This window comes from Apiospora marii, assembly GCF_038362585.1.
Source record: "Apiospora marii strain CBS 49790 chromosome Unknown utg000002l_segment0_segment0, whole genome shotgun sequence".
In the NCBI taxonomy this organism is placed as follows: Eukaryota; Fungi; Ascomycota; class Sordariomycetes; order Amphisphaeriales; family Apiosporaceae; genus Apiospora; species Apiospora marii.
The window spans coordinates 1,345,014-1,362,432 of NW_027117373.1; positions in this window are offsets into that span (position 1 = coordinate 1,345,014).

Here is a 17,419-nt window from a genome sequence, read left to right on the forward strand (position 1 = left end):
AGGATGCTATCGTGTATCTGATCAAGTCAAGAATTTAAAAAAAAAAAAAAAAAAAAAAAAAAAAAAAAAAATGGCAACCGGCCCGTATTCTCGCCAACCACGGGATGCTGAAGCTGCCGGATGATGGATGTTCGGAGGAACTGCAATCTGACTCGCAACGCAGCGGCAGTGGTGTTGTGCCCAGTGGTGTTGGACGGCAGGAGGCGGGACAAGAATAATGTAACCACGGCTTACGATACCACCTATGGGGTGTCATCTACAAAGACGGGTTGAGAGAAAACAAAATTAAAGAGAAAAAATAAAATAAAAAATTGCAATGGATATGTCGTCCAGGCTGGCTGCCATATCTCACAGAGTTGAGCCAAAATAGTTCGACATTGCCCCGTCCTCTTACTCAAGCACCTGACTGCCACGAGGCTGATGGCCGGTTACGCATATACCCCCCACGAGTCACACAGGTTGCGTCACTGGAGGGAAGGAGGGACGACATACATAGCAAGCGACGCATCGCCAACGCCGCCGCGGGGGAGGCGAGATGGGATGAAAGAGTCATGGGACTGCACGGGTGCACAGGAGTTACGAGTCAACCCGGGTGGTGGCTCGCGGCGTTCGCCTGGCTACGCAAGCAGGCGAAACCCCAGCTTGCATTTATTACAGGCCACAGGCTTCGCGGTAAGCTTACCCCGGATAAAGATCGGCTTGCATACAAGCTGGAGATTGATCTGCACCAGACCAGCCTACCGAGACGAGACGTGGACTATGTTTGTGGTGGGAGCGGGTTACATGCAAGGCGCTATTGCTCTCAATGTGACGCTGTATGTTCGATGCAGCGCATGGAAGAAATGAGAAGTTTGTCCCGTCAACGGCATGGCAGTATCATACGGCGGCGATAAGCACTGTTGGCTTCTCCTGTGTGTGTGTATCACGACCACGGCATCAAAACCAGCAATACCAAAGATGGGATGCCTGGGGCGGCGGACAGTTGCAACCCACGTGGACAATGCCACGATATACTTGCAGCACTGCTGCAGACATCAATTCTCTAAATACATTATTGTCTTTAGACATATTTGAACATGCCTGTCTAGGTTCACATAAGAATATGCCTAAGCGTACCTCTTGCTAAAGGAAAGGATCAACTTGACAGGGTTGAATAATCACGTAAATTGTTTTATCGAATTGATCTGCTCTTGTCCACGGCTGCTGTACAAGTGAGTATCGTGCAACAAGGGGAAAACGCCGGGGCTTCTCATACCCTGGTCTGCGCAGCGGTCCCATGAAAAGCATGGCTAAACAATACTCCCTTTTCGCCTTTGGTCCGGCCACATGACGCTATCCCAGGCCCTCGCTCTCGGCCGGCGTTATTATGGAGTCTGGGGAAATCATTAGTAAACCCGACCTGGCCCTGAGCGGGCTTGTACGTAAGTCCATCATTTCCTGTCGATGCCGTACGTTTCCTGGTAGGTAGTAGGCCGACATTACACCAGGCCGCGAGACGAGCTCGTGTTGAAGGGCTGATTCGCAGGCGAGGGACGGGGCAGACCGGCTCTCACTACCGCTGCTGCTACCGCTGCTGCAGCTTCTTTACATGACTCCCCTTGACTTACTACGCCCCCAGCTGCCAGAAGCGTCAGATAAAGCATCACCCGGTCAGGGTTACTGTAACTAGGGCGCAGTTCATCCGACATTCATGCCGCTTGCTGTCCCACACCCGGGTTCGTCTGGTTGGGCCTGAAGCAAGAGTCGTCCCCTTCCCCAATGCCATGCTCGGTGCACATACAACAGCAATGTAATTGCGGCAGTATCACGCATGTGACTGACATGCGCTGCTGCTGTAACCGGACGGACTAATAGGACAAGGGCACAGACGTTTCCTGTGCGCTTGAGGCCTAACTAATAAGCCGGGCCCCTCCATGGGCTATTGTATCGTGACCCATGCCATTCATATGTAACCTAGAGCATTCTGGTTGGATTGGTCTTTTTCTCGAAGGCCACTAGGAACGGAAACGAGATTGCACGCGCTACTATGTATGTAGCACTACTAGAATTTGGGGGTTAGCCTGAGGACCTGCTGATGCGCGTAGCGAGCTATTGGCATTGATCGTATCTTGGCCTCTCCCGCGAAAAGGACGCGTCGTGGACGTTGGTGTTGGTACACCGGCCATCGACTTTTGATGGCTTCAAGAAGTTGCATGTGTAAGTGGTGGGGATGGCAGAATGGGATGGGGTTGGCGAACCTGACGGGCAGCGGCAGCGGCATTGCCCACATTGTTCATGACTCTCTTTGAAACCGTCAGGCACTGGTGGATAGGTGTGGTCGGATACCAAAGTAGGTAACACACAGCAACGCCGTCGATCACTACCCGTTTCCATGCCTGCTTCTAGAAGGAAAGAAGCTGAAAAAAGCGAGAGAGGAGAGGGCACGGGAGTCGGGAGGTGACGGCCCCACCAGCGTTTCGAAAGGTAATTTCTTGTTACACCGAGCACCTGGCGACGATCGGCTGGGCTGTCCCAATTGGGAGACAGAGATCCATAGTAGTATGCCTTTTACATATTTTCCTGCTTTTCTATTTTTTAAATCTCCATCCGGAAGGGGCATCTGCTGGGTAACGACGAGTCAAGAACGGCAGAGCGACTGATGCGCCCGCCGGAAAGGCCCTCCCGGGATGCCCGTAGGTTAACGTGTAACGTGGGAGCTTCCAGGGGGTCGCGTCCAAATGGATAGTAGCATGCGCGCTTCCTTACCTAGTAGCTTACTACTGCCGGGGCCTAGTGCAGTGTCCCATGATCGTTCTTGGTGATTGATTGCAACGGGCGGATGGGAAATGGGAACAGGTCAAAGCCTGGTCCAGCGCGCTATGTTTGATATCCCCTCTGTGCATCTGCGCCAGGGGCCTTGGGCAGGGCAGGCCTTATTATCGGTGGAATAAATCAGAAGAATTAATTTATCTGATTTTATCTGGTGTCTGATAAAATCGTGAAATTTATTATTTTCTTGAATACTTGTTTACAAGGTCGATATAAGGTATTTACATGCGTGCATGGGTTCCAGTGCCAACCTAGGATATGTGTCGAGATCGACGTGCTTACTTGATGAATCTCGTATAGAGAAGACATGCATTGTCCCACAAGTTGCGAAATTCTAGGCCTGATTGCAACCGAACATCTGCGATGCAGCATGCCTGGTACCGTTGTCGTATACGCATTGCGTTGCAGGCCTTCTTCGCGATTCCTGTAAATAGCGAGGCACAGGTTGATATGATCAGTAGAATAAATGGCTTATTCATCGTGATCCATGGTACCTCGCTAATCTCGTGCCCTCTGCTCGGTAATTTTTCACGTCATTGGGCTTTGCTCGAAGATAATTATATTAATTTCCATTCTCAGTCGCTATGTATGGCGGGCCACTCTACAATTTTTTTTTTTTTTTCTTTTTTCTTTTTCCGCTTTCTCCGCCCCGCTCGGATTCTGATGTCACTCGCTGCTGCCAGTGCAGTGGCCCCGACGGACGTCGCGATGGGATCATTCACCGGTCCCATGGTTGTATCACGAGAGAAGGGCGCTAGGGTCCTCCAGCCTGCTGCCCCGGGGTCCCACTACAGGCGCTACGGATTCATTTAACAACGGGTAGGCCGAACCGGCCAGCAGGGGGGGAAAAGAAAACCTGTGGTGATGGTTAAATATTGAAATAAATTTTGGCGACAGCTCGTGACTGAATACGTAATTGCGCAGACCGGCATTCGATTGGTTCAATTCCATTGAAGAATGCCATGCTATAGGGCAGACATCTATAGCAGCGGAAGAGAGAGAGAGAGAGTCTCATGAAATATGTCAAAAGGCAAGAGTTCACATGCAAAACGACAAAACCATCGAACAATGAAAAGCGATGGCTATTTTGGGGGCTTGCAGTGGGTTTGATCTGCAGCTTTAGGTGCCTGGTCCATCCAATGGAAGCACCCCTGGCCCTTACAATTCGGCAGGGACCTTGCATATGCAGACGCAGTGTAATCGTAAACAGCCCGCAGCAGCTGTGATCACTGGACCTGTCAATTCGACAGGATGCAGTGGGTAAGTAGGCTAGGTAGACGCTGTTTTTCTGATTCTGGCTCACGAGTCTCGAAACGAGACTGCGAAACTGCATTGCCTGTCCTGACACTGGGGGGCGGAGTTCTAGACTCCCAGCGCTCAACCGCACATCTGCATCTTTCATGCCACATGCCAGGAAGCAAGGCGTGTCGTGATGTTGGGACCGGGGCTGCTGATCGCCTGGCTCCCGGTGGCGCCACCGGGCGATTCCCCCCGTTCGGAGGCCCCTTTACCACCGAGGCGAACCCGGTCACATATTTGTTATGTGACTCAAGACACGCCGCCCATTTGTCGGCAACCCTGTTACCGCGCTCGGGAATCAAGATCCCACCTACTTGTCTCTCCCAGGATTCCCAGCTACCTAGATACACACCCGAAACGTCGATAGAGATGGTTGTATCTCGAAATAAAACAGAGCAGAAGATTAGCTCAACGGAGGGGTTTCTAGAGCTAATAGTGAGTAAAGATGATAGAAGGTGAATATGATTGACTACACCGGTTACAGGGAACCAGCGGCCATGGGCTACATTAAGCCTCAACACATGCCATGTGGTTATGTCCTTGACTTTGGTGATGTCTACTAATTCTTCTCCCGTAACACTAAAAGCTATCTAGCTGTATGATCCAGACCACATAGTGTCAGCTAGTTCCTATCATCACTTCACCTTGGACATATGCATGGGGCTCCGTGGAAGCCCCCTGGGTCACCCGATCCTCCAGGCACGTCCGAGCAAGCCGGGGGAATACAGAGGTAGACTTGCTCTGTGCTCGTTCTGGGCCAAAATCTTAGCAAACAGGTAAACTTGCCCTAGAAGTAGACATGAGCGTGTGTGAGTTCGGGTCTCTGTCAACTTGAAAATTAACAGGGCGCGACAACAAGGCGAGTGTTGTTTGAAAGATGACGTTGGTCTCCTCTCTGTTGGCGTTGGTCAACTTGATATACGTATATCATCAGTGGTGCGTATATGTTTAAACACTATCGTAGAAGTCCATGTGCGCCTATGTCCCATGTGTGCCTATGCGACTACGCCTACGCAATGTTCTAAACGCGTTCTTCAATGAAGCCATCTCGTTCTCGGTAGGGGTGGCCGTGGCAATTGAACTTCAGAATAGCTTGCCGCCAAACTTGCCGTTCTTAGCGCTTCTATATGGAACTGAAGTCAGAGAAACGATTCCAATCTGACTCTGAAGAACCACAGCGATACAAACCGGAGTCTTGCCATAAGGCTTGTTGCTATGGCTGCACCGAGAAATGTGCCCCTGAGCCTATTCACACAACGTTCGTAAAAGGGGCTAGGCCAGCTTCACTCGTGTCACTGAGGACCATTTGATAGTATGTTACAAGCATCATTCGCCAGTGGAACTCTCTCTCGTTCCCCAATCAGTGAACAGCATGCTACCTATTCATTCAATTACCCGATGTATAGAGAGATCCTCCTGATAGTCCATGGCTTGGGTACAATCAGAGGCAGCGTCAGTGCCCTGGCAGCTGGCAACGAAGTCTCACACAATTGCCTGCAATCGTGCGGCGCAAGCAAGTAGGGATAAGGTGACTGACTGAACGGCTGTTGCAGTGATCCCTTCCCTATAGCATCACGTCGCTATACCTTCGGCCAGCGGGACGCGGGCCGCAGGAATCCTTCGTCTGCAAGTCAAACGTGACCAATTTTGCCAAAAGTAAAACGTGGCCGCGTGAGCAAAAGTGGAAGTCCTATCTGACCATACCCTTGGACTGGGTTTACTATTTCCGGACTGCTTTTTCTTTTCTTTTTCCTACAGCTGTGGCGAGTCTGGTCAGCGCTCGCGGCTCCCCTCCTTCTTTGGGATATCTGTCAGTAAAGTAACTACCCCCGTGGCCCACAGAGAGGAAGATGGAATGGACAGTGGAAATAGAAGCAGAAGAGAAAAGGCAATAGCGTCTTACGTGCCTCGATAAGGCCAAACGCAGTTGGCTGCTTTGCTGGCACGCCTGCTTCTTGCCCATCAAAGGCAGTCAGTCGTTCGCTTACAGTTGGGGGCACGTTTCAAAGAGGCGCGCGTGACAGGCAAGATGCAACCCCGACAGGTGAGTTGGCGCAGCCGTTACCGTGTTGGGCGTCGTCACGCCTTTTACCCCACGTGTTTCTCAGAAGTACCCTTGGATTGGCCATTGATCGAAAATACATCAGTAGACGACATAATTGTGTGGATGGTTGGATGCAAGTAAGCAGCTTCCCACCACCACCTTCCTCCGGGGAAGTGGGTGGCACCATGCCGGCAGCGAACGAGGACCGCAACCCCCGAACCGAACCCATGGCGCTGGTCTTCACCGGTGAGCAGCATAGCGTCGCAGCCGCTTAAGCGCAGCATACCGACTGGTCGGGGCCCCTGCGAGGCACTTTAGGCCAGCGCGTTGGGAGGTCCCCCGCTCCTTTGTAGGTGTGTTCGCGTGATGGTGTGCTCTGTGGCGGCAGCATGATGAAATGCGGGTAACAGGGGAGGAGGGTGGTGGTTGCTTCCCAATGCATTGGTTTTCTTCTCTCGGGGGTAATGATTCTCTTGTGATTTACGGCGCGCGAACATCAATGCAGCGTAGCGCAGCATTGGACCCTACGTACTTTTGGCTGTTTGTTGGGCGAACCGACACCGGCACGGTAGAGGCGGCCAAATGAACAAACCTGGGGTGCAGATGCGACACCGTGGTTCAGGAGATGATATTCAATCACAGAGGGCCCTATGCTAGAAGCACCATCCAACGACAGTTGCGGGACGGCGGGACGGTTCGTGTATTAGAGATCATCCGTCATGGACCCCCAGCCGAAGTGGCTTTTGGTTTTCGCAATTGGAAAGCCCCCAACCAGCAATCAGTCAGCTTGGCCGGCGGCAGTTCACAGCAAGATTTTGATGTCCGGCGTGCGATTCCCCCGTCAGCTGCATGCTGCAAAGACCTCGCCGATCGCGTTGGTGACCGCCATATGCAGGTAATCTTCAGTGTAGCGAGCGAACACCACATGTCCACCTTCGTCAAGGCAAATTGGCCTTGCTGTTCTGTCGACGCACACCACCGTCTCTCATACGCCTCCTGCAGCCCTCCCTCCCTCCCGTAAGCCGCGGTGAACGGTAGATGTGAGTACTTTAGCCGTCGTATTCAGCCACAGGCCGTCACTGCCCTAATGTGGACATCTGGCATGGCCCACGTTGATCTTTCGGGCCCTGTCAATGCCATTCTTGGGGAGCGAAGGAACAAGGGGCCCCTGGGGAACCCAAGCAATGGGGTATACATGCGAAAAAGACCATCGTCGGTCCCGTGTCCCGCATGGCCTGCCGGTACGGCCACGGCAATTTCCCTTTGCGTTGCAGAGTAAGATGGCTGCAGCTCCTTATTACCGGAAGGGGGAGATAGGGGAGGAAAAGGGGACAGAATAATTTAGCGATAAATGATAAACCAGTTTTATCTCTCGCATACATACGTGAGTTTAGAGGTTATTACCCAGTGGAAACAATACCCCATCCGTGCTTTTCCACCGCGATCTGGGGTACTCGCTTACTACCCTGGCTGATCATCATCCAGGATAATCTGAAATCCCGGCCCTTTCTCTTTTGCTCTTTTGCTCTCTTTCCCATTATCTGCTACGGGCGGGCCGCGTATGATCTCGCTGACCACCAATGTGAGCACCTCAATGCCAGTCAAGACAGACAGACCAGGCACTCCTTGGCGTAATTTTGCTATTTTGCCATCTTGCTATTCTGCCAAGCCACATCCATCTCCAACACTGAGTGAGCACCGACCCAGTCCGAAGCCTTCACTGGCAGAATCTCGAGACAACCGTCGCAGGATGCATGCTTACGGCATCGACTGACTTCCCAGCCTCCTCCCGGTCGCTGACCAGCACCCGAAGTCAAATGTGGCAGCTACCGGGTCATATTATCTACCGCCAGGCCTAAACCATTCACAAGCCCACCCGCTTCTCGTCCTGTCGGGTCCCATGGACAGCCATTACTAGAGAGAGGCGGGGAGGAAGGAATGTGAACCAGAAAGGAGGACATGACGCTGGCCGGGGCTTACTTGACCCCCTTCCTTGCTCAACACGTCTGACCGAATAGCTGCTGTAACCGTAAGCCCGAATTTCCACACGTTTAGCAAGCGAGAGTCATCACCACCGTCATCGCCTTGACCATCATGTAAAGTAGAGTATGCGTGATAAAGGAGGCCCCCAAAGATCATCCTGTCATTACTGGAGCCTAAGGCACGGCCCGAGCAAGGTCCACCACTCTGGACTCGATGCAACTGTCATCTGCCTGCGCAGCTAAGTAAGCCCGTCCGCTGCCTCGGTAATTGCGGTTGATAGGCTCCCCCAGCATATGTATTGGGGTCTTTTCTCATCATAATCATCATCATCTCACGCGAGACTCATTTCCGCATGCATGGCGTGGGTCGGTCGCCACAGTATATCCGGGACTCGCTCCTACTCCTTGACGAGTCTGAAAAGGGGGTAAGCAGGATGAGTTGGCACTTCCCACCCAGAAACTCTCTACTTCGGGATGGATGTCCTTGGTATTGTCAGCTCTTGCAACTGACCCTCCGAATATCCATCCCACGGGAGGTGGAGGACGAAGACGAGGTGTATCACCCCGTGGGGTGGGTGAGATGTGAACTGGTGCTGACTCGGGTCTTGCAGCTAATGAGAAAATAGTCGTGGGAGAAAAGCGAAAGAAAAATAGAATACCCCCGAGGATCATTTCCGCGAATTTATCTAGCATTTTACCTCCGTCTCATAATAGCATCTACGCATACTTCCTTGCATATCATGCCTTGCATACACACCTACCTGTTCCCCTCCCCCGGGTTCCGGAGAGCGCGCCACTTCATAACAGCACGTCAGCCGCGCAGTAACGTGACCCCCATCTTCCCGTCAGACTCGGCGACCAAAAGGTTATGTATTTCCAAAGTACAGGAGGATCCTCGAGCCGGGAAATGGGAAGGGGAAGGAGGTGGGGGGTAGGGAGGAGGGACGCCACCGTGATGTCGCATATAGTATATCGTGCTGTTGTTTTCCGAGCAAGTTGCCGATGCTTACCCAGATCCAGATATCGCGAACCGCAGCCGGGTGCGTGTGTACGTAGGAGGCTTGCAGCAAGCAAGCACTTGACCGCCTTCGACTGATTGAATGCGGGCTGCTCGCAAGAAACAAAGTTCGCTGCGAGATATACGAGCGGCCAATGTGTCACCACATCGATCGCTTGCTGGCCCACGGCATTGGCCACCCAACACCGCAGTCGCACAAGGATGATTCAGCCCTGTGCGACCTGGGCGTCTGGTCAAGTGGCGCAAAGGAAAGAAGCCCCCAGCAAGCCCTTGGCCTTATTGGAGAACACGAAGGGAAGGGGAGGGGGTGTTCTTTTGCTCTCGATCGCATGTTCTACGCGGAGGCCGATGGCGGTTCGGGACGTGGGAGGGAACGCCCTTCCCGCTCGTATACCTACAAGCCGATTCGGCTTGCCCTCTCATCAATAACTTCTCCGAGCGACGAACTGCCAGCTAACCCAAGACCTTCATCGGGATGGGGAGCAGCGTGACTGGTGGAAACCGCCGGTCCTGTTGTTCGGCGTTTCGAGGCTTTGCTTCGGGAGGCCTGGAATAGGAGAGGATTGCCACCTTGCTAACGTAGCGGTTGAAGTACAAGCTGAAGCAAATGTTGATGGGCACAGAGAGAGGCACCTCCGAGCTACGATGCATATATTGGCTGCTCTGGAAAGGACAGGAGATTACAGTGTGCTTGGGGACACAAACAATCATCGCCGGCCCGTAGTTACAAGATTTCCTACGATTCCGCGGGTCCGTACATACGGGAGCCCCCTTTGTGCTGCTCTCAACCGTCGCCAGTATCACGTTTGGTTTCCTGCACAAAGTTGGACAAGGGGATCCAGCTGCGTAGCTTCCTCCTGTGGCAATAATGAAAGGGGTTCAGGTGGCCAACCACTCAGCTCCCAGTATAAGGTGCCCAGCTCAGAACCCAGCTCATCATCGAGTTGCACATTATCACGGCCATGGGCAGTCATCCCCCCCGTCGTAGGACATTCTTTCGTTCAGCAGTAGCTACGCCCTCCTTCTGCTTCACCACTTGTCCTCCGGGGAGAGAGAGCACTTGACGGGCGGTGCCACCGACGCTGATGGCGCTGCTTTCCCTTGACTGACTGCCCCCTTTAGGAGATCCGACGGAACAGGCAGGCTGCCGAGCCTGGGCTGCGATGGCGAAACGCAGGCGGATAGATCGTAATCAGTGTGCCCATACAGTATTTTCGCTTGGTGGCCCCCCTGAAGCTGACTGCGTACGAATCCCCCCTTTACCTGCACTGGCTACTGTCCGAATGGGATGGATGGGGCCTGTGGAGTGAATACTTCCAACAATAAGCATGACTGAATAAATTCTGCCATAAATTCGAAATAATTATTCAGATATTCCAATCGAAGTATCTCTTGGACCCTGGATACATCAAGCCCAAGTCGTGGGGCATAATTCGTCATCCCGGGACCACCATCTAACGGCCTTGATCCCACTCTTGACGTTTTCTGGGGAAGTAAAATGCCAAAAAAAATTGATATATATAAAAAAGTAGGCTGACAGGTGTAGTAACGAACACCTGGGGCCAAGATCACCACCTAATGCTGCAGATCTCCTCTGGCCAGGCTGACACTACTACGATTCTCTGCTCAGCAGGCAAGGCGAACGAAGCTCTCGCGAGTCGCGGACACAGGCCTGTGACGCGAGGTCCCCGAGAGTGGCGCGATGTTCTGCAATGGACTGACTCGCTGGCGTGGGTCACTTGACGCGAACTGCATCATTGCCCGCTTGATCCTTTTTCCATTTCGGGAGATGGCAGTTCCCCCAAACTGGCAATCGAATGATAAAAAAACAATAATGGGCTTGGTTGCTTGGTAGACCATGGTGCATAGAGCTCCATCTGCCCGTTGCGAACCCTGTTTTCCACCCGCGGTTCGGGGCGGCGGCCATTGGGGTACCCCAGAAAAAAAAAATAAAGGGCACGGGGAAGGGAAATATGACATCATAACGCCCGATAAACCGCCAACGGCCACAACCGCTGTAAGTCAACAGGGCTTGCTCCAAGGCAAGGTATCGAGATGGGAGCCCGGATCAGGACCTGACTTGGCAGGATTGCTTGACACGTTCTCCAGGATCAAATTCTCATGGCGCGCGTGTGTTTCAGGCCAATCATCAATTGCTATGTGTGCGTGTGCGTGTGTGCGCGCGCGAGGACCGGATGAGGATTTGCGCGGAGGAATCTCGACGGATTAAACGGTGATCTCACATTCGATCGCCACTAACACTTTCGCATCTCGTGACCGTGAAGGTGCGATGGCTGGCTGGCTGGAGCAGAGGATAGCACAGCACAGCGCTCCCTAATGAACCGAGCTATGTACAACATTCCTCCAAATCTATTCCCTGTCTTGACGACACACAATGTGTGCGGCCAGGCAGCATCAGCAAAAGTCATTTGCCCATGGCTCGTTGCTCATTTGCTCCTTGCTGCCAACTCGAGACCTCGCTTCTTCATCCCCGGGAAGGCATTCAGTGAATGGAGCCAATCAAGTTACGCAGCCGGCTGGATGGATCGATCTGTGATTCTTGATTGGCCTACGGGTACGACAGAACTTGATATCATCGATACGATGAACTTCAAGGCAGTTGGTTACCGATATCATCGATAAGTACACCGTATAGGTATATGAGAACACGATGCATTCATATCAAGTGTCGATGGTTGGAGTATCGGTACCAAGACGGGAATCTTGAACGACCGGGCTGCAGCCAGCCCACCCACACAGCGTCGTTAACTCCTTCTGGGCAAAGAGCATCTGAGACAAAACTGCCACTTGGTGGCTCTCGAATGGAATCGGGGAACCCTTCCTTGTCAGCCCCTGCCCCCCTCCTCGAGTGGAATTTAAGGGGGTAGTAGTAGTAGGCAGGTAGAGAGGAGGGTGATAAATGAGACCAAGAAAGAGATAGAGAGAGAGAAAAAGGGACCGACATGCCACCCACCAAGTAAGCAGCAATTGGAGAGCAATCAGTCCATTTCGCGACAACGAAGCATCGTCAGTCCTAGATACCCCCGTTTCCCGGGGTGTGATGGTGTGACGGGGGACATCAGGCTTGTGATTGCTGGTGGTCTCATTATCACGTTATTAATATATTAACCACAGATGCACCGACACCAAAAACCAAACACCCGGTAGAGTGTGGGGGTTTGGGTAAGCTGTAAGCAAGGTATGTAAGTACATGTAGGTTAGTCCGGGGTGTGTGTTGTCGTTGTTGTTGCTGCTGCTGCTGCTGCTGACCTTGATGCTGCCAGCCTCAGGGGGTGATGTAGGCCAGGGCACAGGGGGGACGGAAGGGCAGATCAGCGGGCCTTGGTTGACTTTAGATGATTACAGCGGGCAAGAGCAGCGATTAGCTTAAACTTGCACGCAATACACCACATGAGTGCGGGTGTGTGCCTTCAATCTGCTCACATCTCACATAATCACCATCACACACACGCACTCCCCAATCTCACATTTTCCTGACTGGGGGGTCTCTCGAATTCCAAAATTACATTCTGGCCAATCCGGATTTTTTGTGTTTGCCTACCTGTCGATTCAAGCGCGACGCTACGGTACGGGTGAGCACCTTCCCCGGGGGGAGGGCACAGAAAGGCGGAGGGGTGGCGCTGGGTTTTGAGTAAGCCCGCGTGGGATTGACAACATCACAAGACACAATCACCGCGCCATGCCATTCGCTGGTATTCGACCCTGTCTTGTATCTCGTTCCCGCCCGCCCCGTCTTGTCATCCCTAATCGACGTCTAATAAATCTTCTCGTATGTATGTATGTCTGAATGTACCTACCTAAAGAACATAACGCAGTGTATATTCACGATCATCATCGCATTCAGCAGCTTCGCGATGAGGAAGCAGCCAGAGAGAAAAGAAAAAGCACAGTAGCACTATACCAGGCAATGGCCAAGATGCTGCTCTCTCTGACCGCCCGATCTCCGTCTTCTTGGCCAGTCTCAGCCCGTTTCGTGGGGTATACCGGCGATGGCGATGATGGCTTCCCGTCTGTATGAATGGATGACGGTCACCGCATCGCACCTCGGTGTCACACACCACATACAATAAGCAAAGTACATACGTATGTAACATGTATGTGCGTAGGCATGCGGTCCAACCATCAATTAAATATCCCAAGTATTGATGTGTGTGTCCCAGAATGCATAGACTTCGGGTCCTTCCCCGCCGCCACCCTGCAGCCTCTACTACTGCAGCCTGCCTGCCTGGCACCCGCAAGCGACCGAATAAACGCAGGGCATGCGGTCTCCAACCGCCAAAAGCGGACGGGGTGTGCGGGCTGAGTGGTCGTTGGCCTTGTTTCTTGTGTGCGCGTATGACCACGGGAAAATCCCACTGAGCGGGTAAAAAGACCAACAAAAATGACAAACGAATAGGATCGTTTGGAGACGAGTTAAGAAGGAAGAAAAGAAGTGAGTGAGAGAGAGGGGGGAAAACGAGAAAAAGAAAATAAATTTCCAATTCCGTAACGGGTAAGTGACACGAGAAAGGACGAACTGACTGGTCGAGGGATTGGTTGCTGGATCTCTTTATCGCAGGCAGACAGCTAGGGAACGAGGAGCAAACAATCTCGACACTTCCAGGGTCCCAATCAGAAAATATGCAGCTCATCATCTGAACCCTTCGTCTCTCCACTGCGATTCGCAGCCATCCAGACACATGCCTTCTGGGGGGCATGCAGAAAGCGTGCCCTACATGCCACCGCAGAGACCCAGAGGTCTGGGCCGCACCCAATCCAGTAGCTTCGCGCCTAAGGGACCGCACAATGCAACCCTCCATCTCCTCCTGGCCCAGTCCGGAGCTGAAGACAACAAAGGACACCGCATGCTGGATCCGGGGCCAGCCTCCCAGAGTCGCATGGCGATCTCCGTCGTTTGCGCCCGGGAATGGTGGGCGGTGTTGCAGTTGGGGTGGGCAGGAATTGGGAGAGGGGGGGTTGTCTTGTTTGCCTTATTTGTTCTAAACCAGGTCACAACCGCATTCCTCTCCTGACTTTGGTCTGTCTACGGGGCGTCGTCGTGTCCCTTCTCCTATCGCTGGATGCGGGCACGAGGGGCCTCACGATATCCCAAGATAACCTTTTTGCTTCTTCTTACATCCATAGCGAGGGGGATATAGCTCAGTTGTGTTGCAGCGCATGCTGACCCAACTCCTCCAAAGGACCACGCGGGACCGAACAGAGGCAAGACAATCTTCAGCTCTCTGCAACGCTGACCGGCCTTCGTGACAATTCGCATGTTGGACAAGTGCCACCAAAGTGTCCTCAGCATCATCATCAACAACATACCTGTAGGTAGGGGCTGGGGAGGGAAAACCTTATCGCGAGCGGGTCGGGGTATATCACTATCACACAGCCATGGAGGTGAGATGGGGATGCTATTTTCGGAATCTTGCGCCCTCATTGGCCCCCTCACTCTCATCCCTCCTTCAAACTGGTAGAGATGATGACATAATAACCTTTGCGCACCTGACTTCCAACCTGCAGCAGGCGCAGTCAGGGCTGAACCGCTGGAGAAGTGCCGATCTGCCTTACTTCTTACACGTTCCCGTGGCTTCGTTCCTATTATCAGACGAGCGTTGACTCGCAGAATGTCAGATTATGAGTTATGACCATGGGCGGGAGGTGCCATGGTGGTGTTGATGGCATGACATTACATGATTGCCATCCTGTGGCTCAATAAACTTTGATCCCGTCTCCTGCCTGAGTAACAAGCTACGGCGTGCGAACAAGTATCACATATTCGAGGCAAGGCCATTTTACACTTCTGTCGGGAGTGTCAGCTGGCCTCCATTGCTGCAAAGTTACGCTGGCCCACTCGCGGCTGCACTCACTACCTACTGTGTGCTTCTTGAGACAATTAGCATGCTGTCCTCCCCCATCGTGGGCAAGAGGTAAGCAAGCGTACCAACCAAGTATGGGCCTCGAAGAATTATTCATGTGCTGGACAATTTATCTAGATTTTACCTGATTTTCTTCCCACTATTTGCTGTACTTTGAAAATAGCTCTGGACGAAACTGGATCACGCCTTCTGTATCACGGGGAGCATACTGTCCGAGGATAGCTTTTGTTGAGGTGGGTTGAGACAGTACGGGTATCCAAAACCCGACGATGTTTTCTCGTTGTAGTGTCCATTGTTCGGAGGGGGGGAAATGGGCCCTGGGTAGGTATGCGGAGAAAACCACTAACCTACAGTTAGGGCGTGGATGGAAGTCTGGGGAACCAATTCGTCGCCTTAGACCCCTAAGAAACGCCACATGCACCTACCTTGATTGGCAACGAAAGCCAATCGCTCCATCTTCTCCTACTTCATCAGTTCCTCTATAAAACAGTCGAGGCTCCATTGGAAACATGGAAACATGCCATTCACCGCTATAGCGTGGTTTCCACGACGACTGGCCCCAGGTGCTTCGTACTAGACCTTTCGACATGGTCATGGGGTTCAATGTGCAACTTTGCTGGCAGGCTGGCCTTCCTGTAAAGACTGGCTACGGACCTACCTAGAGTCCAGGCGGGGGGTTTCAACCGCACACATGACCGAGAGGCCAATTGATTAACTGCCATAGCCGCGGCTGGGCCGGTCGATCTTCTTTGCTCTACGGAGTGTGTACTATTGATTGTACCTACTCCGTATGGCCTGCAATATGTATTACCTACATTGTGACCATGAATCCGGCTTTATCGGCTTTATTAGTGCCCTATTACTAACAGGATATCTTGCAAGCTTGCTGTAAGCTTGTTCGGCCAAGCAATGGCAGGGCAGCTGTCCTGTTGTCCCAATCCCATTGCCACGCTCCCAAGACATGCAACGGGCTAGGCAAGACTGTGTGTGGGGCCCCATGTTCTCTTCCAGGACTAACTCCGTCAACCTTGCACTAGCAGGCAGGTCCCTGAGACCGAGGACCGTACTACCAGGCTCTACCAAGCTCTACCGGCTTAGGGGGGGTAAGAATTCAGCCGAGTGCCCTGGCAAATAAGGCCGAGGGCAATTAGATACGATAAGTAGGCGGCAATAGCCTTGCGAATTGGCTCCTTTCAGAGGATCACACAATCCGGCCATGTCGCGGCATTAATGCTCCAGCTATAGTCGGGGAAGTAGTCTTTGACGATGCATTTCACATGGGCGGCGGTGCAGGCGGAGAACAGTAGCATCGTTGCCTACTGCCTGTCACCGACCTCGTGATCCGTTGTAGCTCGGCCCAGCTGCTATTGGTGTTGGTGTTGGCTCAGAATCATATGCCTCAGTCTAGATCCGGGTAGTAGGGGTCGGGGATTGCGATTGCATAGAGAAACACCTTCCGATGTTTCGAAATGCGGGGGACGATGATAAGGGCCGAATGCAATTCACCGAGAGAGGGCGTTTGATGAACGGTTCAACTTCCAAGACGCTGGCCGCGCCGGTTTCCTAGAATGCTGAGCCTTGCGAGAGTCGAAATGGCTGGCATTGGCCTCGAAGGATGGATGTACCGGTAATAGTACAGTAAGATGAGACCTGACGAACACCACACACGTCCCGACTGCAACGAAACAGCTTTCCGCTTGGAGCTGCCACGCAACATCTTGAGCTGCCCAGCAATGGGACTTTTGAAACATCAGCCAGGTCCTCCTGGCCGGCCGATCAAAAATTACGAGCATCGGCATCCTCGGCATGCAAGATGGTAGGTCACCCGGACCTTCGGCATGCTTGGGTGGTCCAGATGTTGCCGGCGGTGACGCACCGTAACGCGCCGCGGTTACCACCAACTCAGTAACCACATAAGTCGGCCTCCTTCAGCTCATGTGAGCTGAAGCGGCAATGCGGTGGTGCTTGATCTGGTGGTGTCTTGGGGTGGTGCCTGTATGTCTTGGACCCTGATACCCACCCCAGCCTTCTCTACGAGGATATCTGCTACTATCACGCGTGAACATACCGGAATAGGTAGGAACAGGTCCAAATAGTTACCCACAAGCGCCTCCGTTTCCCGCCGAAGGAGCGTCCTTGTAATGATGATCACAGAGCGCCGTCGCTCGGGCTGGACGAGCTTGGATCGATCTAGAGCCATTCCAGCGCTACCTTTGTCCCAGGGTCTTCCCTTTCCCCTCTCCCCTTTTTTCCCACACTCACACGAAAAGAGCCGGGGGCGAAGTGCGGCCACTCTCCACTTTCAACAAAACATCTGGACCGGTTTTAGGACGGATGCTCGTAATGAGAGGAGGGTGCGAGAGGTGTGCGCGTCTCGCGGCGAAGC